Here is a 24,061-nt window from a genome sequence, read left to right as displayed (position 1 = left end):
ATAGGATCAATCTGTGTGGACAGAAGTGGACAAATTAGAAATGTAACCAGCCATCCCTCTTTTTAATCAACTCAGTATAATCTGATGATTTATATGAGACACATAGTTGTCTCATATAAATTTTTATTGGAGACATATGGTTATAACTGGTGAAATTCCCATGAAAGGGAAACATTGACCCAAGAGAATTGGGTATGAAAATATGGTGTTCAATGACAAAGAAACTAGGCCTGCGAGGACAGCATTCACAGGAAAGTTAAGAAAGAAGCTTAGTTAAAAGGACTATAGGATTTGCATAGAATGTCAGTGACATTTCGGAGCCCCACTATGGGATAAGAGCTTGAAAGTAAGGGGAAGCAGCTAGATCTTAGTAATTTAGATCAGGCATGTAATTTTGTTCATAAGGTTCTAAAGCATTCAAGAAAAGATAAAAAACAAACAAAAGAAAAGAAGAAAAGCAAATGATGAGGCTCATCTGGTTCACTTGGAACAAACAGTAGAATTTATATCAAACCAGTACTCCTAGGAAAATGGTTGGCAGTAAGCTAAACACAGTGATAATGAGACTCTGGGAAGCTGCAAAGCCTGAAAAATGGTTCAGACACCAGATGAAAAAAAGGAATGAGTATCCTGGGGATAGAGAATCCCAGTCCAGCTCACTTTCAGCAGCCAAGTGAGGGTGAAAGAGAGGGGACAGTCACTCTGCTGACCTGTCAGAACTAGGCAGATGGATTAAATAACATGTAGTACATGACCCTGCCCCCTTTGTCTCCACACTTCACCCAGCAACGCAGGGTGCACATCAAGCCTAGTGGTTGGGAGTGAAGCAGAGGCCCCAGAGTTCAATTCCATTATGACGAAGTATGACAGCTCATAGAAAATGACTACTGAGAGTTAAAAAAAGGTAGTCCCAGCTGCATGTACACATGGAACCCAATATTGTTCTTTTGAGGAAATAACTGATAGAGGTCATGTGTTTTGATGTTTATCATTGTTATTGTTTGAATTTTTCTTATTTTATTCTGTATCCTCTCGATTGTTGAATTCCAAAACTTCTTGCCAATTGTTTGGAACATGACTAGATCCTACGAGATCCTACAACAGTGTCTATATTTATTATATAATACTAAACTTAGAAAGTCTTACAGATTTCAAAAAGCATCTGGAAGACAATTAAAAATATCAGTCACAGTGTATGGTGAAGATGCTTCTTCATGATGAAAAGACTTTCCCAGGAGTCATGCACTTTTAGATATATCTTTATCTCAGTGCTAAGGGTAGGTTATTCCCAGTGAGTTGCAAGGCCCCTAAGGTCCTACAAACAATCTGTTATTGTCACTTCTGTTGATTACATGAGCAGAACTAAAGAATACAACCTTAGAATTGAGAACACCCATGCACTTTGGCTACAGGCCAAGGAGAGATCAAGCTGGGAATGAATGGGTTGTTCCAACCCTTGTGGATGATTTCCATGGTGGCATAAGTCACTCTAAAGGCCACTGGAGGAGAAATGTATATAAGAGAAGTGCTTGGATGGGATCCTGTGTGCTACAATAGCAAATGTCAGTCAAAATGTATCAGGACTTTTGTGATGGCAACTGACTATTTTCATAATTGGATTCCAGGTCTGTTCCACTAGAGAGAAATCACATTTCATATTGTAACTCAGGATACAAATCTTTGACAGAGAAGGACATTGATGATAGTAAGAAATCTACTTCCAGACATTTAGTTGGTTGTTAGATACATACCTTGTGTCTATCAAGTTGCCTTCCATCTGCTGTGTTTATTCACATAGATGACTGCTGCTCTTGGCCTCAGTGGAAAGGAATTTTATTTTTTTATATTGTCTGTGGTGGATGGTAATATTACTGTGGAAATGCAAAATGGGTCAAATTTCTGAGGATTAGTGACTGTTGCCATGGCCATATTCTGCATCAATGGGAAAAATTAATTTCTCAAACACATCATTCCTTCTAAGACTCTGATAATGTGTAGAAAGAATTCAAAAGCTGTAAAAGGGGGAAGTAATGCAGCTATTTACTCACAGTTAAAATATCGTCTCTTGAGGGACTGAAGGAAGCTCACCAGGCACAGAAAGAAAATAAAGCTTACAATATTCAGAAGCAAACTTGTCTTACAAGAAGCAGAAAGCTCAGACAGTATCACAATGCTCTTATGAAATACGCTACATAAGTCATAAAAAGTACAGCAAGACAAGACAAACACTATTCCTTGGAGATGCCTGCAAGTGTAGGGGCCTCTTCATCTGCTGCTGTTTTAAGGAAGCTTTCTGAGTCCTAACCTGTGTAGGAATGAATGTCTCTGTGAGTAACCCCTAGGTGATTCACCAAATTAGATGGTTAAAGTTGTTTTTTTGGTCCATAATTAGTGCTCTCTATGGCACAAACTGACATTTGTTTATATTGTCTCAAGAACAGTCAGACAAAATTTAATCCTAAGTGTTTTTCCACCTTACACAGCTATGTGATTCATGAATGAAAATACTGTTAAACACTAACAACAAATATACAAATATCTAGCATGAAAATAAATCCATTCAAGTTCAAAAACATTATATTATCTATCAAGAAATGAAATTAACTGACATATGAAAGATATATGGTAATATAATTTCAAAACATCACCAAGACATCACCCAGCTAATTTTGTGAGCCAACGATCAAAGCTCAGGCCTTCACACTCTCACAGCAAGCACTCTGCCTACTGAGTCATCTTCCCAGCCCAAGAGCACACACCTTTTCCTCAGGAGAACAGCTGCTCCTTTGGTGCGCATGAACACATACACACAAACACACAATTACCTACTTTTGTAAATGTTAGATGGGAGAGGTCTCCGAGTTAAACTGATTATTAAAGATGCTCATAAAATTTAAGGCCATAATTGAGGAAATTCAATATATTGTCTGGAACAGCCTTGAGGCTCCTACATCCCAGAAATTTACCACCTTAGTAAACGTCCTAGACAGGATGTGAGGTGAGTCTGATCCCCTCCACAGGAACAGCCCTCTGCTGAGTTAGTGTTTCTATTGGCGTGATGAAACATTATGACTGAAAAGCAAGTTGGGATGGGGAAAGTTTATTTGGCTTACACTTCACTTACATATCACTGTTGATCATCAAGAAAGTCAGGACAGGAACCCAAACAAGCCAGGAACCTGGAGTCAGGAGCCAATGCAGACGTCATGGAGGGGTGCTGCTTGCTGGCTTAGTCTCCATGGCTTGCCCAATAAACTTCCTTATAGAAGCCAGGACTGCCAGCCCAGGATGCTATCACCTATCATGGCCTGGGCCCTCCCCTACTGATCTCTAATTGAAAAAAAATGTCTCATAGCCTGATCTTATGGAGGCTTTTCCTCAGCTGGGGCTCCCTCCTCTCTGAGGACTCCAGCCAGTATAATCTTAAATAATTGTTCTCACCCATTATGTGTGTACCCTTTATTTCCAAGACCTGCATAGTGGTTCACAAAACAAACACCATAGAATGGTTCAATGTTTGTAGGGGAGAGAAAGGAGGAAAAGAAGGAAGAAAGAGGAAGAAAGCAAAGAGAAAAAGAAAGTGGTAAGACTAGCCAGCACAGACTACTCTGTGATTTAACATTCCAAATATTATTTTCTATATCAGTGCTAAACTTTTCTGATAAAGACGGATGAGATAAAAAGTTTAAGTCAAAAGAACCTTGGGTTCTAGGAAAAAACAAAATTAAGAAATTGCCATAGTTAATATTTATGACTGCATGCCTAGTAATTGCCTAGCTCTTGACACATCCCTAGCAACACACATCACACACACACACACACACACACACACACACACACACACACATGCACACAGGACTGAGAAATTTAAAATACCTGGAAACTATTTACAAAAGTGAGTATTAGTACAATCTTGGTCCTTACCTAAAGCGTAAGGATATACTTTTCTTCATTTTTTTTCATGTTAATGCATTCTACATAGATATCCCAAATAATACTTACCTCAGCACCCAAAAAGTATTCTTATGTCATCCTCTATTCTTTGGATCCTATACTAATATCTACTGTTTATTACATATCAATCAGAGCACTTAAATCCAGAAATTACCACAACCAAATGATAAGATCTTTGATTATCTTCATTTTAGAGAATTTTTATTCTAATTCATGTATTTATGTATATATCAGAATAGTACTCTGGCAACATTATTGAGTGCACTACAATTGTATCTATTAGTGTAAATGTTGAGGAAATACATGAGTATAAACTTGGTCATTATTATTTAGATCATGGTCTTCACTAAGTACCACTAATAAAACTTCTGATATTGGATAATATAATATAAATATATAATGTATATAATATATACAATGTAAAATTATTATACTGCAACAGTGTGTTAAGTTATTAAAGCAAGAACTCGGATGTATTCTAATACAATGGTTATAAGATATTTGCTACAAATATGTAGTCTGTTGGGATTTTAAATTTCTGATGAAATTCAACAAAAGAGTTGCAAGCAAGGTCCTTCAGATTAGGCATAGAAGCTAGTGTGAGAAAATAGACTTCACATAGAGTATAATCTTTTCTTTTTTAAAATTTATCTTTGAGGAAGCAGTATTCCTGATTGTGTGAGAAAACACCAGATTGATTTCCAACGTGGTTGTACAAGTTTACATTCCCACCAGCAATGGAGGAGGGTTCCCCTTTCTCCACAACCTCTCCAGCATGTGTTGTCACTTGAGTTTTTTATCTTACCATTCTGATGGGTGTAAGGTGGAATCTCAGAGCCGTTTTGACTTGCATCTCTCTGATGGCTAAGGATGTTAAACATTTCTTTAAGTGTTTCTCTGCCATTCTATATTCTTCTATAGAGAATTCTCAAGATCCAACTATGCCACTCCTAGGCATATATCCAAAAGATGCTCAAGTACACAACAAGGACATTTGCTCAACCATGTTTGTAGCAGCATTATTCATAATAGTCAGAACCTGGAAACAACCCAGATGTCCATCAATGGAGGAATGGATACAGAAATTGTGGTACTTTTACACAATGGAATACTACTCAGCAATTAAAAACAAGAAAATAATGAATTTTGTAGGCAAATTGTGGGATCTAGAAAAGATCATCCTGAGTGAGGTATTCTAGCAGCAGAAAGACACACATAGAAACTCATGAGTATTAGACCTATAAGATAGGATAAACATACTAAAATCTGTACACCTAAAGAAGATAAACAAGAAAGAGAACCAGGGGTAAGATGATCAGTCCTCACCTAGAAAGACAAAGGGGATTGACATTGGAAGTAGGAGAAAACAAGTAACAGGACAGGAGCCTATACAGAGGGCATCTGAAAGACTCTACCTAGCAGTGTATCAAAGCAGATGTTGAGACTCATAACCAAACCTTGGGCAGAGTGCAGGGAATCATATGAAACAAGGGGGAGTTAGTACAACCTGGAAGGAACAAGAGCTCCACAAGGACCAAATATATCAAGGCACAGGGGTCTTCTATGAGACTGTTTCTCCAACAAAGGACCATGCATAGATATAACCTAAAACCCCTGCTTGATGTAGCCCATGGTAGGTCAGTATCCAAGTGGGTTCCCTAGTAAGGGGGACAAGGATTATTTCTGACATGAACTCAATGACTGGCTGACTGATCCCACCCCCACCCCCCAAGGGAGGAGCAGCCTTGCTAGACCACAGATAAGGACATTGAAGCCAGTCCTGAAGATGCCTGATAGGCTAGGGTCAGATGGAAGGGGAAGAGGACCTCCCCTATCAATGGACTTGGAAGTGGGCAGAGAGGAGATGAGGGAGAGAGATTGGGATTGGGAGGGAAAGAGGGAGGAGCTATGTCTGGGATACAAGTGAATGACCTGTGGTTAAAATTTTAAAAAATAATATATATATATACATATACATATACAGATATATATATCTTTGAAATTAAAAAACATGAAAGAAACAAAATTTTATAAATGTGTTTGTTTTATTTGAGAAACATAAAGATAAAATAGTAAAATAAGCAGCAAAATGACAAATATTGTAGGAAATAACACATATTTTAGAGAAAAACAGAATGGTAAGGACTGATAATCAAATGACCACAAATGGGCTGCTGAGATGGCTCAGCAGGTAAAGGCATTTGCAGCCCAGCCTGATGACCCAAATTCAATATCTGGAATCCAAACAGTAGAAAGAGAGGATTGACTTTAACCTCTACTCTTGCACTGTGGAATGAAATGTACACATGCACACACACATAAGCAAACAAACAAATGTAATAGTTTAAAAAAATAGTATTAGTACTAACTAAAATAGTAAAACAATTCTTCCTTAACTCAAGGTTAAAGCAACTTAAATTTAGCACTAAAAGGCATGTTGATAAGAAATAAATTTGGTGAAATTCCTTGGCATATGTTAATGTGTATAAATTTATTATCTAAAAATATTTGTAAAACGTCTCAGGCTGATCTGCTGTGCCAAAATACAGAATACAAGTAATGCTGCATGTTTGTTCATAAGCTGAAATATTATACTTGAAAATACTAAATCTAGAACCTATAATATTGAAACATCTGAATAAGTTAGGATTAGTTAACCTATTTAATTCAGTCAAAAGTTGGTAAAAGGAATAAAAGCAAACATAGCCGTGACAGGAACCCAGAAGTGTCTGTCTCTGTGTGTGTGTGTGTGTGTGTGTGTGTGTGTGTGTGTGTGTGTGTGTGTTTGTCTGATTTTCTGAGAACTCGCAAGGAAACAGTTTATTTTGGCCACTTGTGGGACGGGGGAATTGAAGTTAGGTCATCAAGGCTCTATACAAGTATTCCTTCCTACCTACTGAGCCCAGTGTAGGTGTCAGAATTGAGTCTGGTAGGGCCAACCACGTTATAGAAGTTTTGGGGTTTGCTTTGTTCTTTCTATCTATATTTTTTGTAACAAAATAAAGCAAAACAGTAGTTTGGATGTGGTGTTTGTCCTGCTTTCCTAAGAGTTACTTTTCTGGAAAACTGAGTGAATAATGGTGATATAAAAACACTCTTCAACTTCAGAGAAAAAAAAAAACACAAAGAAATGCAAAGGATGTGAATAAATTATCCTGGGGGATTGAAAAGTCAGAAAGATATAGACAAATCATAATAAATTTGTTTACATTTAGTAAATCTTACTAGAAATATAAAAAAAATTGTGCTGCTCTGTCTCTTGGTGTCTGCATATTGTTTTTAGAATCCTATCCTATAGTATCTCCATATCTTGCACAGCCTATATCTGTGGTTCCTGGAAAGTCTGTCCTTCAACTTTTAGTCCAGGTGACACTCATTCACATTCTGCTGGAGAAGTCTACACTTGAGTTCATACTGAACCCTCAGGGTAGACAGCATGTATGTATAATTAATACAGCAAGTTTAAAACCTAAGAAACCGGCCTCAATATAAAGCAAGAAGTCTCACTTTAAAATTTCTACATGACTTAAGTGTGTCAGACATACGTGGCATGACAGTACTCATGACGTTGAGGAGTAATCAGAATCTGTGTTTGGAGCACAGAATGTGTTCCAGGCTAGTCAGGGCTTAAAAGTGGGACCATATTTAAAAAAAAAAAAAAATGGTGTGAAAGTTAAGCTGGGGTTTCAAGAGATTCCAGAGCCATTGAATATTTTCCACAAATAGCTGTATAAAGGGAGTGGAATTAGCTGAAAAGAAATATGTATGCTACAGGCAAAAATGACTGAATGGACACATAGTCTAAACTCTTTGAAATCCAAGTCCCCTTTTATGATTTATTTATATTTTTAGAATTTTATCAAATATATTACAATTATATTTTTTTCTTTTCCAACTCCTTGTATATTCTACTGACCACCCTACTAACTCAACTCCATGTGATTCTAATTCAACTCCATGTGATTTCTCTCACCACACATGCACACACACACACACACACACACACACACACACACACACAGTACCAGACACAGAGCATGGGGCTAAATGACTTGACTTTTGCATTTTGGTCTTATTGTGGCCTGATATTTTTTCACTCTGCCTCCACTCTTCGATTTTGGAATGGGAATATATGCTCTATGTTGTTGTATATTGGAAATATGTATTTCATTTTTTTTGTTTACAAAGAGTTGTAGCTAAAAGATTTAATTGAATCTCAAAAAAAGACTTTGGACTTTTAAATTAATATTTTCAGATTATGAAATGCTATTGGACTTTTAAATTTGTACTAGATACAATTTGCTTTATGGTATGTACATTATCCTATGGAGACCAAATAATGAAATGAACGATTTAGATAGGAAACATCTCCTCTATTCTCAGGTATTTCAATACGAGGTCTCCAATTGGTGATGCCATTTGTAGATAACCTACAGCCTTGCTGGGGAAAATTTGTCCCCGGGGCAGGGATCCAGACTTCATAGCCTGGCCCTCACTTCCACCTTGCTCTTCTGCCTAATGTTTGAAGGCAAATCTGTAATCTCTCAGCTTCCTGCTCCAGCGGTCTACTGCCATGTCCCCACACCTCCCATGCGACTCTTCTTCTGGAACCATAAATATAAATTTATACAATAAAATAAATAAATATAAATATAAAATAAAGTTGGTGGTGGAGTTCTATCACAGCAATGGAAAAGTGACTGATGTAACGTGTAAATGGGAGGAGCTAGTAATTATCTGCAGCGAGATAACTGACACCAAGAGAGGTACAGTGTCCTTCGTATGTGTCTTTCAATCTTTAGATGTTTATATTTAAATTGGACTAACCACATAAACTAGAGAATTTAAAGGGATCATGCCAGGGGGTGGGGTTTGAGGGAAGGGTCATCGAATGCAAGTGTTATGCAGTGATAATGAGAAATACTCGAACAAGAAGATTTCAGTGTGGTGGGGGAAATGAGGAAGAAGAGAGAGTGAAGACCTCTGGAAAATCCAATAGAGGCTTACTACTATAGAAACCTTGTAAAAATGTCTGCAAAGATACACAAAAATTATTTCAATGGAATTATCATATTAAATTGGACAATACTTCTTCCTAACAACAAAGGCTATGAAATAAAAGGTCTAGACCAGGTGGGGTTGGTGGAGTCCCATAGACTCTCCAAATATTACAGGCTTTTGCCATTGTGCTTTGGTGAAAGGCTTTATTAGTGAAGACAAGACATACTTGGGTCATAGAGCACTAATGAATCAAGCTGCTACTAACATGGAAGCCTCATCTTTGCTATTTAGCTTTCAGAGTGCTGGAAGTTTCTATCTACACTGTCAAGGTAGAAAAGTAATCATCAGTCTTCCCCAGCTGTACATTCTAGAAGCTTCCATAACAACTAACCTGGCAAGAAGATGATTAGTAAATATACTGAGGACCACAACTGTTCACTGTGTAGAATAAGAGGCTGTGGAGTGAGAAATATAATGGAATGTCTACATCACAAGCCCTCTTCATGAAGCTCAGGGATCATGGGAGAGAAGATGGTAAGATTGTAAGATCTGAGTGTTTAAAAAAAAAGTAAGAGCCAGGAGAAGAAGATGCCTGTGGTGAAAGAGTATTTACTCGACATGACAGGGAAGCTGAAGCCACATAGGCTGGAACTGCATGCACAGGACTTGGAGAAGATCAAGTCCAGTCAAAACTCGAAAAATCCTGGCATGTAATCAGAAGATTCCATGAAATCCCACCCCCATCTTAGGTGCTACTGATGGTTGCTGGGGAAGGAAGAGTGAGTTTTATTGAGCCCTGAGAGGCTACCCTTGCTGCAGTCGATGGTTTTACTCTCACCCACAAAATATCTGTGAAGGGGAGGATGAAGATGGGTGGGTGGATGAGGGAAGAATTGAAACAGTGGGAATGAAGGGAACTCTTCCCCAAATACACAATACACATGTGTGACTTTTAAACAAAATGTATCTTAAATTAATAAAACATTGGATAATTACTTCACTATTATTATATATACATATTGAAGAGTTCACTTAAAACTGCATATTCTATCAAATAACAGTAATTGTTTAACCATTTGTGCATACCCTAAGTTGTTTCCAATATTGTTTCTATATAAACAAAAAAGAATTTTGCCTATGTTGCTATGTATTACATAGAATATTTTAATAGTTACACATATTTTATATAAGTTTACATACACAAAATACATAGGTATGGTACTATAAATGTAATAGATGCATATATAATGCAATTATATATGTTTGTTCATAACCATGTACTTGCACAAATACATATCATACCTTAATTAAAATGTCTTTTAGGGCACTATAGAAAACCTAATTGCATGCCATCAATAAAAATTTATAGTCTTCCATAATTGTAGTGCTCTTAAGAGCTATGTAAAAACAAGACACTGCTGTTGACAGATATACATCAGTACAGTTAAAGCAAAGTAGCTGATTTCTGCAGAGCCTTGCCCAGGGCGAGTAACAACAGATTGTCTGCATGATTCTAACCTTCTAAATATGTTTATTTCACTAAGTATCATGATTCACATATCTCTTGGGTAGTGCACTTACTTATAATGAAGAATAAATCAGGTTAAAATTACTGTAAATCAACTTTCTGCAGATGAATTTCTCTGCTTTATAAATGCTAATATGAGCACCTGCTTCATTTTGTCAAGATGGTTAGAGTTAATTTACAGATGTTATTTTTCTACTGCATATGATTCAAGAGTTGATTGTGATTGGGTGACTGTCACCTTGACATTACAGAAGTTAAACCACCTGTTTGCTAGAGGAATGCAATAAGGAGTATTTTATTTTCAAGGAATGGCATAGAGTAAACTAAAACCTATCAACGCGAAAGAAACATCACACCTTATTCTAAATTGAAGTACATAAAAGAGCTTATGAAGGATATAATTTATTTCATTCTCAGAGAATAATTTACTTAGGATTATACAGAATTAATTTATTTAGAATAAAATAATGTTAAAATAGTTTAAAATAAAAGAAAGTCAATTATTGGAAGAAAATAAATATATAGTCACCTTTAGTTGTTTTCATAAAGGCTATGCATAGGGGAAAATCCATCTTTTAAAAACTAATTTTTAATTTTTTTTTTTTGCTAAGAAAACAAAAACTGTTAGAAATAGTCCCTGTTCCCCTCACTTTGGGAAACCAATTGGTTACTGAGCTACCACAGGCTACATCTGAGTGGAGGTTCTAGGTTATATCCATACATGGTCCTTGGTTGAATGTCAGTCTCAGAAAAGACCCTGTGCCCAGATATATTTGGTCCTTGTGGAGCTCCTATCCTTTCCCCATCAGACTAACTCCCCTTCTTTCTTATGATTCCCTGTACTCTGCCAAAGGTTTGGTCATGAGTCTTTGCTTTAGAACTCAATGACTGGCTCTTTGGTCTCCCCACCCCCGAAGGGAGGAGCAGTCCTGTTAGGCCACAGAGGAGGGATTTGCAGCCAGTCCTGAAGATACCTGATAAAACAGGATCAGATGAATGGGGAGGAGGTCCCCCCTATCAGTGGACTTGGAAAGGGGCACGGTGGAGATGAGGGAGGGAGGGAGGGACTGGGAGGGAATGAGGGATCGGGACACGGCTGGGATACAGAGTTAATAAAATGTAACTGATAAGAAAAATAAAAAATAAATAAAAATAAAAAAAAAGAAAACAAAAACTGTTAGCAAAAGAATATGTTAAAAAGTGTTTCTAAATGGATTATTTTAATTTTTTTCTTTTTTTTTTTTTCAATGCAGTTTATTCAGGAACCTTGAACAATCATCTAACCCTGGGGAAAGCCAGCCCACAGCTTAAATAGCCTCTGGGTAGCCAGCCCCAGCATGCCATGTGGGCAATGCAGATAGGTCCACATACATGGAAGCAAGCCAGATCCTCAGCCTTAGCCAAATGTGGAGTTGTTTGTGACAGAGAGCACTCACCATCGGGAAGGTGGAAGGCGGAAACCAGCTCCAACTTTAAGGCGCAGCATTACGCAGCTCTCTACAGTTCCCCCTTTTTGTTTTAGACACATCAGGCAAGAGTAGAGGTCTGATCTCTGATATTAGAAATAAATTGGGACTTTGTACTGATGTTCATTTAGGTGTCATCCACCCAAAGAGCATCAGACCTGTCCGATACCTTTTTCTCAGAGGCGGGACCTGGGGCATCAACCCGCATGCAATCAGACATGCTCTTGGAGCAGCTGAGAGTGGCCATTGTCACGGTAAATTCTACCAGAGTGAACGCAGGACTAGCCACAGGATTATCATCATGGATTGCTGCAGCCATGAATCATCTGAAGTAATGGGTGGGCATGGGAGCGTTAGCAGGCCTTCTGATGTTGGTCTCCTTGGTTTGCCTGTGGTATATATGCAAGATTAGAGTCTCACAACAGCGTAATGCAGCCATGACCATTCAGGCCTTTACAGCCATTGAAGCAGGACAGTCTCCCCAAGCATGGTTGGCTACCATAAAAAGCTAAAATGTTACGTTCAGGATGCGAGGCTAAGCACTGCACTCAGGGTCAGCCACTTTGGACCCAGAGAAGAGCATGTCTGATTATTTTAATTTTTAAGAGACAATAAATACCACAAATTTATAGCTTTTATGTAAAATGCAATTTAAGGTTGGCATTAAATATGCCACACCTTTTAAATGCTGGAATTAATATTTGACAAAAATAACTACAAAAGAATTATTTTGTATGTGTGAGAAATAGTCTGTAACAAATATGATATGTGTAAATATCTAAAATATTTATTTAAAAAATACATGAATTCTTTTCCAGTAGACTTTGGGGAATATTTAGGAATATTTGGATTTTACTTTTACTCTTTGAAGTTTCATAAAGATATATAATGAATTTCAGGTTTTATCACTCCTCACTACTGTCTTATTGTCCCTCTTTTACTGAAACCTTTCTTTTTTGCCAACAAGCATCCCTTATACATGATTTTGTATTTTGGATTGTTTTAAATTCTTGTATATGCGTGCAAAAAAACTAATATGTTATAAAATGCTAGCTGTATTCTAGGAGATCACTCAGAGGCTAAGAACATGAACTGCTCATGTTAAAGATATGAATTTCTGTATAGCCCTCACATCAAGAAGCTCATAACTACCTGTAACTTCAGCTCTGGGGCATCCAGGGTTCTTTAGATGTACTTACATGTACATAGATTCATACATATACATGTAATTGAGTAAATAGTTTATGATGCTGTTTAATTTATCATCTTTCTGTGTACACCAATGAGTGTTGTGTGAAGTAGATATTAGGTTTTTTGTTTTTTTTAATTAAATTTTTAATTTTTTACATTAATTACATTTTATTAACTTTGTATCCCATCTGTAGCCCCCTCCCTCCTTCATCTCCTCCCTGCCCCTCTTTAAGTCCACTGATAGGGGAGGTCCTCCTCCCCTTCCATCTGACACTAATTTATCAGGTCTCATCAGAACTGGCTGCATTGTCTTCCTCTGTGGCCTAGCAAGGATGCTCCTCCCTCGGGTGGAGGGGTGGGTTAAAGAGCCAGCCACTGAGCTCATGTCAGAGACAGTCCCTGTTCCCCTTACTAGGTACCCACTTGGATACTGAGCTGCCATGGGCTACATCTGAGCAAGGGTTCTAGGTTATATACATGAATGGTCCTTGGTTGGAGAATCATTCTCAGAAAAGACCCCTGTGCCCAGATATATTTGGTCCTTGTGGAGCTTCTGTCATCTCCAGGTCTTACCAACACCTCCCCCCTTTCTTTCATGAGATTCTCTGCACTCTGCCCAAAGTTTGGTTATGAGTCTCAACATCTGCTTTGATACACTGCTAGGCAGAGTCTTTCAGAGGCCCTCTGTGGTAGGCTCCTGTCCTGTTTCTTGTTTTCTCTTTTTCAAATGTCCATCCTATTTGTCTTTCTATTTGAGGATTGATCATCTTACTCCAGGTCCTCCTTCTTGTTTAGCTTCTTTAGGTGTGCAGACTTTAGTATGTTTATATAGATGTTAGCTTTATGTGTTAGATTTTCTTAATTAATTTTTTTCATTTGACAGTTTCATCCATGTGTATAATGTTTTTTGATTGCTCTCTCTCCTGCTCTGTTTTATCTCCCTCACATCCCTATTAACCATCCCATCATCTCTATTCATCTCTACTAGTGAATTTCCCGTATTCATGAGTTTTGGCTTTGTTTTCAAACACATTCCGTTTAACCAGTGCGAGCTGTGTGACCTTTTCTTGGAATAATCGTGGTGGTCTCATCAGTGGGCACACAACGCAAGACTGTGATTTCTCCTCTCCTTGAAACTATCAGCCATAGATAATTTAGCAGCAAGGATTAATGACTGCTTTACCATTATTTCCTGACTGATGTCATGCCGATTCTTTTGCAGACCCAGGGTAGGAATCTACAGCTGCTGTGAATAATTTATTGCTATAGTTATTTGTTTCCTAGAATACATTTTGCAACTTTTCTTTTATCTTCCAGCAAATTTCTTTGAATCTTTCTAATCCCCTTTCCACAGCATTTTCTGACTATCCATTTAGGGATAGAGTACCCATCCATCATTTACTCTCAGCACTGTGCAATAGAGTCTCCAAAGCCACCACTATTTATTGGAGTGAAAAGCTTCTATGATTATGGCTAAGGGTAGCATTTGATTATAAATCCTAACAAAAATATGTAAATGAAGCTTGTTGATGGAGTAATTTGCTAAAACAAGAGTATTATGTTCCACTTTAGGGCCGCAATCTCCTCTGCCACAGATTTTTTTTTAACCCAGGTAAACCCAATCAGAATGCAGTTTGTTAACCCTGAAACAGTAGTGCCACTTACACAAATGGTCATATTTTGTTGACCCAAATTGGTCTCATTGATAGTAAGATTCATAGCTGAAAAGACCATTGAAGAATTTTCTTTTCCAGAATTCCTCATAGATCTTCTCAGGAGTATAAATGTTAGTTAGAAAGTAGGAAGCTTCGAATGCACTTCCAGCTTGGTTTTTTCTTATCTTGTGTCCAAGGTACTTGGTCTCTTTAGCCATAAGTTTATTTGATTCTACAAGGCAGAGACTAAGAATATCAAGCTTGTATTGTTTGGGGGATCTTGGGGATCTTCCTAAATAAAAAATTATAAGGAGTCACTGCAACCCAGACACTGAATGTTTTTCAAAATAAATATATATTTTTTAATCTTGTTACAAGATTGTAGACATCTGTATGGTGCTTCAGGACACCATTCATTATCCTGGCCTTTATCCCATCATCTCCCATATCCCTCAATATCTTATTGCTTAGACCTTTTAATAGCTAGTAGTCTACCTGTCTACTGTCATAATTACCTATGTTCTGCTATTCACCACCCTTGAGGCTTTTCCTTTAATGGTCTTTTCTATTTTCTTTACTTCTACAGGTATAAGGTGAACACACAACATTAGATATTCAAAGCTGGGGTTGTCATATGAGGGAAAAGACAGACTTTGTGTTTCTGTGCCTGGGTTGTTTCAATCAATACATTTTTCAGTTTCATCTACTTAACTATAAATTCCCTAAATTTAATTTTTCTTCAGAGAAGAATTAAATTTCATTTTGTCTATGTCCCATGTTTTCATATCCATTCTAAGTATCTAAGCCAATTTCATTTTACATCTACTGCTAAGAGAGAGGCACTGACCATATTATCTCTATTGTAAGGAGCAATCTTGGGTTACACATTCAGGAATGTGTTTTTGGATCACATAGTAGTTCTATCTCCAGGTTTTTGTTTTGTTTTTATATCCATACTAGTTTCCATAGTGGTTATAGCAGTGTCACTCTCACTAACAAATAATGAAAGTTCATCTTTCTCCCCAAAATGTGGTGTCATTTTTTTGTTTTCTTTTTTGTAATATTTTTAATTTATTTTTATTAATTACAGTTTTCTCACTTTGTAGCCTACCTGTAGCCTCCTTCCCTCATATCCTCCCAAACCAACCATCCCTCCCTCTTTTCCACCCATGCCCCTCCCCCAATCCACTGAGAAGGCAGGTCCACCTCCCTTTCCATCTGACCCTAATCTATCAGGTCTCATCAGGACTGGCTGCGTTGTATTTCTCTGTGGCCTAGTAAGGCTGCCCCCCACTAAGGGGGGTAATCAAAGAGCAGACCATCGAGTTCATGTCAGATACAGTCCGTGTTCCCATTACATGTCAGATACAGTCCTTGTTCCATTACTGGGAAACCCACTCAACTGCCATGGGCTACATCTGTGCAGGGGTTCTAGGTTATCACCATGAATGGTTCTTGGTTGGAGTATCAGTCTCAGAAAACACACATGTGTCCAGATTTTTGGCTCTGTTGGTCTCCTTATGGAGCTTCTGTCCCCTCCAGGTCTTTCTATCTCCCCCTTCCTTCATAAGATTCCCTGCACTCTGCCCAAAGTTTAGCTATGAGTCTCAGCATCTGCTTTGATACCCTGCAGGGTAGTCTTTTAGAGGCCCTCTGTGGTAGGCTCCTTTCCTGTTTCCTGTTTCTCCTTCTTCCAATGTCTTTCTGGTTTTCCTTTCTGAATGAGGATTTAGCATCTTACCCACAGTCCTCATTTGATTAGCTTCTTTAGGTGTACAGATTTTAGTATGTTTATTCTATATTATATGTCTAAAATCCACTTATAAGTAAGTATATATCATGTGTGACTTTCTGCTTCTGGGATACCTCACTCGGGATGATCTTTTCCAGTTCCCAACATTTGCCTGCAAATTTCATTATTTGATTTATTTTTTTACTTAAATTTTTATCTTTATATTTATTACAGTTTATTCACATTGTGTCCCAGCTGTAGCCCTCCCCCTTCTCCCCTCCCAACCTCATCTCCCTTCCTCATCTCCTCCTATGCCCCTCTCCAAGTCCATGGATAAGGAGGTCCTCCTCCCCTTCCATCTGACCCCAGCTTATCCAGTCTCATCAGAACTGGCTGCATTGTCCTCCTCTGTGGCATGGCAAAGCCTTGCTCACCGATCAGGGGGAGGCAGTCAAAGAACCAGCCACTGAGTTCATGTCAGAGACAGTCCCTGCTCCCCTTAATAGAAAACCCACTTGGATACTGATTTATTAATACCCATTTATTATCCTGCACAAAACTAAAGTCCAAGTGGATCAAAGACTCTACATAAACAAGACACGCTAAATCAGTTAGAAGAAAAAGTGGGGAAGAGCTTGGAACTCATTGGCACAGGAGACAACTTCCTGAACAGAACAACAACACAGGCCCTAAGAGCAACAATCAATGAATGGGACCTCATGAAAATGAAAAACGTCTGTAAAGCAAAGGACACTGTCATCATAACAAAACTACAGCCTACAGACTGGGAAAGGATCTTCACCAACCCTATATCTGACAGAGGGCTGATATCCAGAATATATAAAGAGCTAAAGAAGTTAAAAAAGCAAAAAATCAAGTAATCCAATTTAAAAAATGGGATACGGAGCTAAACAGAGAATTCTCTGTAGAGGAATATCGAATGGCAAAGAAACAGGTAAAGCAATGTTAAATGTAATTAGTCATCAGGGAGATGCAAATCAAAATGACCCTGAGATTTTACCTGACACCCATCAGAATGGCTAAGATAAAAAACTCAAGTGACAACACATGCTGGAGAGGTTGTGGAGAAAGGGGAACCCTCTTCCATTGCTTGTGGGAATGTAAACTGGTACAACCACTTTGGAAATCAGTCTGATGCTTTCTCAGACAATTAGGAATAGTGCTTCCCCAAGATCCAGCTATACCACTCCTAGGCATATATCCAAAAGATGCTCAAGTATACACTAAGGACATTTGCTCAACCATGTTTGCAGCAGCTTTATTTGTAATAGTCAGAAGCTGGAAACAACCCAGATGCCTCTCAGTTGAGGAGTGGATACAGAAACTGTGTAGCTCTTTTATTTCTTTCCTTTGTCTTATTATGGAAGCTAAGATTTTGAGCACTATATTGAACAGGAGTGGAAACTGACTACAGACCTCTCTCATTTCTTTTTTAATGGCATTGCCTTGAGCTGTTCACAATTTAGGGTAATGTTGATGTGGTTTTACATAGACTTTATGTTATTGGGGTATGTTCCTTGTAACTCTGCTGTCTCTAGACAATTTTAAAATACTATTTCTATTCATTGTTTAAAATTTCTCTATAACACACTTTGGTTATATTTACCCTTTTATGCTCAACTACTTTTGGTTCACTTCTACACCCCTAACTACCCAACCTCATATTTCTCTCTCTTTAAAAAACAAAGCCCATTTTTGTGTTGACAGAATATGCTTTCCTAAGGACGCTTCCCTGGAGTGTGCTTGACTTTCAAGGTGCTCAGTTTCCTTTAAAAGCTCTCCCTCTTCCAATGGCTATCAAATGCCAACAGTTCCGCAGCTGTGGTTGGAATTTCATGGCCATCTTTCCTCTTGTATGTTGGTGTTTTGACTTCTGTAGGCCTTATGCAAACTGTCACAATCACTGTAAATTCATATATTCAACTGCCCTATTACGTCTGAAAAACACACTTTCCTTGTAGCTATTCACCACATCTGGCCCTTAAAATCTTTATATCCTCTCCTTCCTGGGGAAAAATCTTTATATCCTCTCCTTCCTGGGGAAAAATCTTTATATCCTTTCTTTCCTGAAACTCTCTGGGCCTTGGGGAAAAGAGCTGTGTATTTGTCTCCAACTTCTATCTATGAAATAGTTATATTTTTTTAAGTTATATTTTTGTCAAAGATTTTTAGACATCTGTTGAAATGATCTTATGCATTTTGTCCTTAAGTCATTTAATTAATTGTGTATGTTGAACTATCTCTGGAATAGTTGAGATTGGTTACAGTGAATGTACTTTTTCCTTCCTGTGCTAGATTTCCAAGTATTTTGTTAGAATTATTCCATCCATGTTTTTCAGACACAACAGGGCAGTTTCAGATTTTATTCAATTATCAGATAGAGTGCATAGAGTTATTTTTAAAACTACACTTAATTGATATATAACTATACTATTATATATAAAATGACTTCTAAACATATATACACGTAAATCAGGCATGTAAACTTAACACACATTATGGTACATTTTCTTTAACTGTGACGATGTTTCATTTACCTACACAAATTTTCTTCTTTTCTTTCATTTCATATTTATTCACCTTGCATTTCATAAGTACCTTCTTCACAATATTTGATATTACTGTCAAGAAATAATACTACTTCTTTAAAATCCCTTGAGATATCTTTTAATATTTTATTACTGAGTATATTTGGTATAGAATTTTGTAGATATATTTTTACATTTAATATATCTGCTATTATGTCTAGGTTAATTAGAGCTTTTCAATACTGAGAATTGAATTATATTCAAAACTATTATGTCTTTTGAGACAATGGTAAATATGTGACATTTCTCTTCAATTCTGTTAATGTATTGGACATTTGATTTGACTCTAAAAATTCCGTGCACCATAAAACCAGGAAAGGTAGATCTATAAATAATTATTCTTGTAACATACTCTTCAGTTTCTACATATCCATATATTTATTTATTTCCTCATTTTAAGAAGATTTGTTGAGAACCTGCTGTATATTGGGCAATAAAATGAAATAGTAACACTTGACAATACATTTCTATCTCAAAATGAAGCCATAGGGTATTGGTGCTCTGAGTAAGCGTTGGAAGAGTGAAAAACATATGTATGTATAGCTAGTCCAGAACTTCACAGCAATTGCATAATAGCGGTAACTCTGAATTAATAAACTTTCATAAGTTAAAAATTTTCTGTATAAAAATGTATGTCACCTCCTCTGTGTTCTTGCCCTTATTTGCGTTTCATCTTTTTGGTAGTAACCTTTTTTTTTACTGGGGTACAACTTGCATTCTTATGAAAATAAATGGCTTTGCACATTTTCCATTTACCTGTTGATGACTTGTATGCATTTTTCTTTATTATTATTTATTACAGTTTATTCATTTTGTATCCTAGCTGTAGCCCCCTTGCTCATCTCCTCCCATTCTCACCGCCCTCTCTCTTTCCTTCCATGTACCTCCCCTAGTCCACTAATAGGGGAGGTTCTCCTCCCCTACTATCTAACCCTAGTCTATTAGTTCTCATCAGGACTGTCCAGATCCCCTTTCTCTGTAGTCTAGTAAAGCAGCCTCGCCAGGGGAGAGGTGTTGAAGATACAATTGTATGCATTTTTTGAGAAATGGTTTTGGTTTGTTTGGTTTGGTTTCATTTGGTTTATTGCCCATTTTTAACAATAATTTTTTTCATTGGGTTTTGCTATTGAATTTTTGGGGTCCTTTATACATTCTGAATATCAACTGTTTCTCGGATGTGTTTTTTTAAATGCTTTCTCCCATTATGTAAGATGTTTCTTCATTCTATTGTTTCCTTTTTGTGTAGAAGGGTTTTGTTTTGTTTATTTTAGTTTAGTTTCCTATAATCCCGTTTTCGTTTTGATTTTCTGTACTTTCAACGGCTTGTTAAATGTAACATTATTCATTCTAGTGTCTCTGGAGAGACTCAGTTTTGTCTTGCTTTACCTCTGTAGAGTGAACTCTTGAAATATCAGTAACAAGTTTAATTCTTAGAACGTTTAAGATAGATTATAATGCATACACTCTTGCCATGAACAAAGAACAAAGAATAGAAAATCAATTTGAAATAGTTTTGTACTGTGCTAGTAAAAGACCCAGATATTCTCAATTAAATTATTAAAAAACAGCTTTGCAGACCCCGCTGTCCCCTGTAGCCTTTTGCTGCAGCCATGGTCAACCCCACCATGTTTTTCGAAATCGAGGCCAATGGCCAGCCCTTGGGCCACATCTCCTTCGAGCTGTTTGCAGACAAAGTTCCAAAGACCGCAGAAAACATTCATGCTCTGAACACTGGAGAGAAAGGATTTGGATATAGGGTTCCGCCTTTCACAGTATTATTTCAGGATTCATGTGTCAGGGAGCTGACTTCACACACCATAATGGCACTGGCGGCAGGTCCATCTACGGGTAAAAATTTGAGGATGAGAACTTCATCCTGAATAATACAGGTCTTGGCATCTTGTCCATGGCAAATGAGGGACCAAACAAAAATGGGTCCCAGATTTTTATCTGTACTGCCAAGACTGAGTGTCTGGATGGCAAGCATGTGGTCTTCGGGAAGGTGAAAGACGGCAGGAACATTGTGGAAGCCTTGTAGCGTTTTGGGTCCAAGAATGGCAAGACCAGCAAGAAGATCAGAATTTCCGACTGTAAACAACTCTAAACTAATTCTTTGACTTGCAGGCATCTTACCCACCAGATCATTCCTTCTGTAGCTCAGCAGAGCACCCCAATCCCATTTGCTCGAAGTACCCTGGGACCTCCGCTCTCACTGAAGTTCTTTGGGTTCCATATTCTCCTCATCCCTCTCCAAGCTAGTTGAATTGCAGAGTTAAGTTTATGATTATGAATAAAAAGTAAATGAGAAAAATTTTATAAAAAACATTTACAAATGATCTAAATTACCTGCAATAAACATTGAATAATTGTTGTGTTTTGTTTATTTGTTCATGGTTCTTTAACACAGTTGATGTTTTAGCATCTGCTTGCATTAAAATATTGCTTGTCCATACTTAACATTGAAGTTACCAGTTGAGACAAAGCATTATAATGTGGAAAGAAGTTGGCGATTTCATCATTAACATACTTATATGTGCTTCCAATTGTGTGATTTAATTATTTCCATAATTTTGCCCCACCTCACTTAACAGAAAACCTTTTTAGTTTATGGATAAAAACTTGAGCTTGCTTAATTCTATTCACCATTTTCCTTACTCAGAGTAGTTTCCTTTAAAACATACAACACCAAAATTTTTTTTACTGAATTCTTATCTTTTTTCTTTTTTAATCACTTTTTATTTTAATTTTTATTAATTACACTTTATTCACTTTGTATCTCCCCATGACCCCTCCCCCCTCCCACTCCCAATCCAGCCCTCCCTCCCCCTTCTCCACAATTGCCCCTCCCCAAGTCTACTGATAGGGGAGGTCTTTCTCTCCTTCCTTCTGATCCTAGTCTATCAGGTGTCATCAGGAGTAGCTGCACTGTCTTCCTCTGTGGCCTGGTAAGGCTGTTCCCCCCTCAGGGGGAGGTGATCATAGAGTAGGCCAATCAGTTCATGTCAGAGACAGTCCCTGTTCTCATTACTATGGAGCCCACTTGGACACTGAACAACCATGGGCAACATCTGTGCAGGGTTTCTAGTTTATCTCCATCAACGGTCCTTTGTTGGAGTATCAGTCTCAGAAAAGACCCCTGTGCCCAGATTTTTTTGGTTCTGTTGCTCTCCATGTGGAGCTCCTGTCCTCTCTAGGTCTTATTATTTCCTACTTCTTTTATGAAATTCTGTGCACTCTGCCCTTATCTTTTTTCTTAATTTTAATTTTTTTCATAATTTATTCATTATATATCCTGATTGAAGGCCCCTCTGTCAGCTCCTCCTAGTCCCAACCTCCCTCCATCCCCCCCATCCTCTTCCCCTAATCCAAAAGAAAGGGGAGTTCTCCTCCTTTGCCATCTGCCCATAGATTATCAAATCTCAGCAGGACTGAGATCCTCTTCTTCTCTGGCCTGATAAGGCTGCATCACCAGAGACAAGTGATCAAAGAGAAGGCAACCTAGTACATAACAGAGGCAGTCCCTGCTCCCCATACTCTGATACAAACATGGTGACTGAGGTGCCAATGGGCTACATCTGAGCAGGGGTCTAAGTCCTCTCTATGCATGGTCTTTGGTTGGTGCATCATTCTCTGCAGTACACCCTGAGCACAGAATTTTAGGCTTTGTTGGTCTCCTTGTGGAGCTCCAGTCTCCTCCATTTTATCCCCACTCCACTCTACTTCCATAAGACTCCCTGTACTCTGCCCAATGTTTGGCTGTGAATCTCAGCATCTTCCTCCATCACCTGTTGGGTGGAGCCTTTCAGCATATCCTCTATACTAGGCTAACATCCTGTTTCCTCTATTCCACCAATTCTGGTGTCTATCCTGTTTGCCATTCAGAATGAAATTTAAGCATCCTCTTTAGGGTCCTCCTTAGTGGTTAGCTTCTTTAGGTCTATAGATTTTAATGTGGCTATCCTATATTATATGGCTAATATCTACTTATAAGTGAGTATATACCATGTCTGTCTTTCTGTTTCTGGGTTATATCACTCAGGATGATCTTTTCTAGTTCCATCCATTTGCCTCAAATTTTATGATTTCTTTGTTTTTAACAGCTGAGTAGTATTTCATTGTGTAAATGTACCACAATTTCTGTATCCATTCCTTTGTTGAGGGACATCTAGGTTGCTTCCAGATTCTGGCTATTACAAATAAAGCTGCTGTGAACATAGTTGAACAAATGTCCTTGTTGAATGGTAGAACATGTTTCAGGTATATGCCCAGGGGTGTTTTAGCTGGATCTTGAGGTAGCACTATTCCTATTTTTTTCCGAGAAAGCAGCAAATTGATTTCCAAAGTGGTTGTACAAGTTTACATTCCAACCAGCAATGGAGGAGGGTCCACTTTCTCCACATCCTCTCCAGCATTTGTTGTCATTTGAGTTTTTTATATTGAGTTTTTTATCTTTTGGAATTTCAGTTGTTATGATTACCATCCTAACATTAAGGATAAGTGTTTCTCTGCCATTTAGTATTCCTCTGTTGAGAATTTTCTGCTTAGCTCTGTACCCCATTTTTAAATTGGGTTATTTGGTTTGTTGATGTCTAATTTCTTGAGTTCTTTATATATTCTGGATATTAGCCCACATTGAATGTAGAGTTGATGAAGACCTTTTCACAGTCTCTGGCTGTCGTTTTGTTCTGTTGACAATGTCCTTTGCTTTACGAGAGCTTTTCAATTTCACAAGGTCCCATTTATTAATTGTAGATCTTAGAGCCTGAGCTGTTGCTATTCTGTTCAGGAAGTTGTCTCCTGTTCCAATAAGTTCAAGTATCTTCCACACTTTTTCTTCCAACAGATTTAGTGTTTCTGGTCTTATGTTAAGATCTTTGATCCACTTGGACTTTGATTTTGCACAGAGTGATAGATATGGGTCTATT

The 24,061-nt window shown here is 37.8% G+C and overlaps 1 pseudogene; it reads left to right on the top strand.

Annotated features, from left to right (window-relative positions):
• The first annotated feature begins 20,743 nt into the window (after positions 1 to 20,743).
• Positions 20,744 to 21,327, top strand: LOC110563187 (peptidyl-prolyl cis-trans isomerase A-like; annotated as a pseudogene).
• Positions 21,328 to 24,061: the final 2,734 nt, after the last annotated feature.

The sequence above is a fragment of the Meriones unguiculatus genome, chromosome 2, assembly GCF_030254825.1.
Source record: "Meriones unguiculatus strain TT.TT164.6M chromosome 2, Bangor_MerUng_6.1, whole genome shotgun sequence".
Lineage (NCBI taxonomy): Eukaryota > Metazoa > Chordata > Mammalia > Rodentia > Muridae > Meriones > Meriones unguiculatus.
The sequence above is the reverse complement of the archived record's forward strand: the minus strand, read 5'-3'. Positions and strand labels throughout refer to the sequence as shown.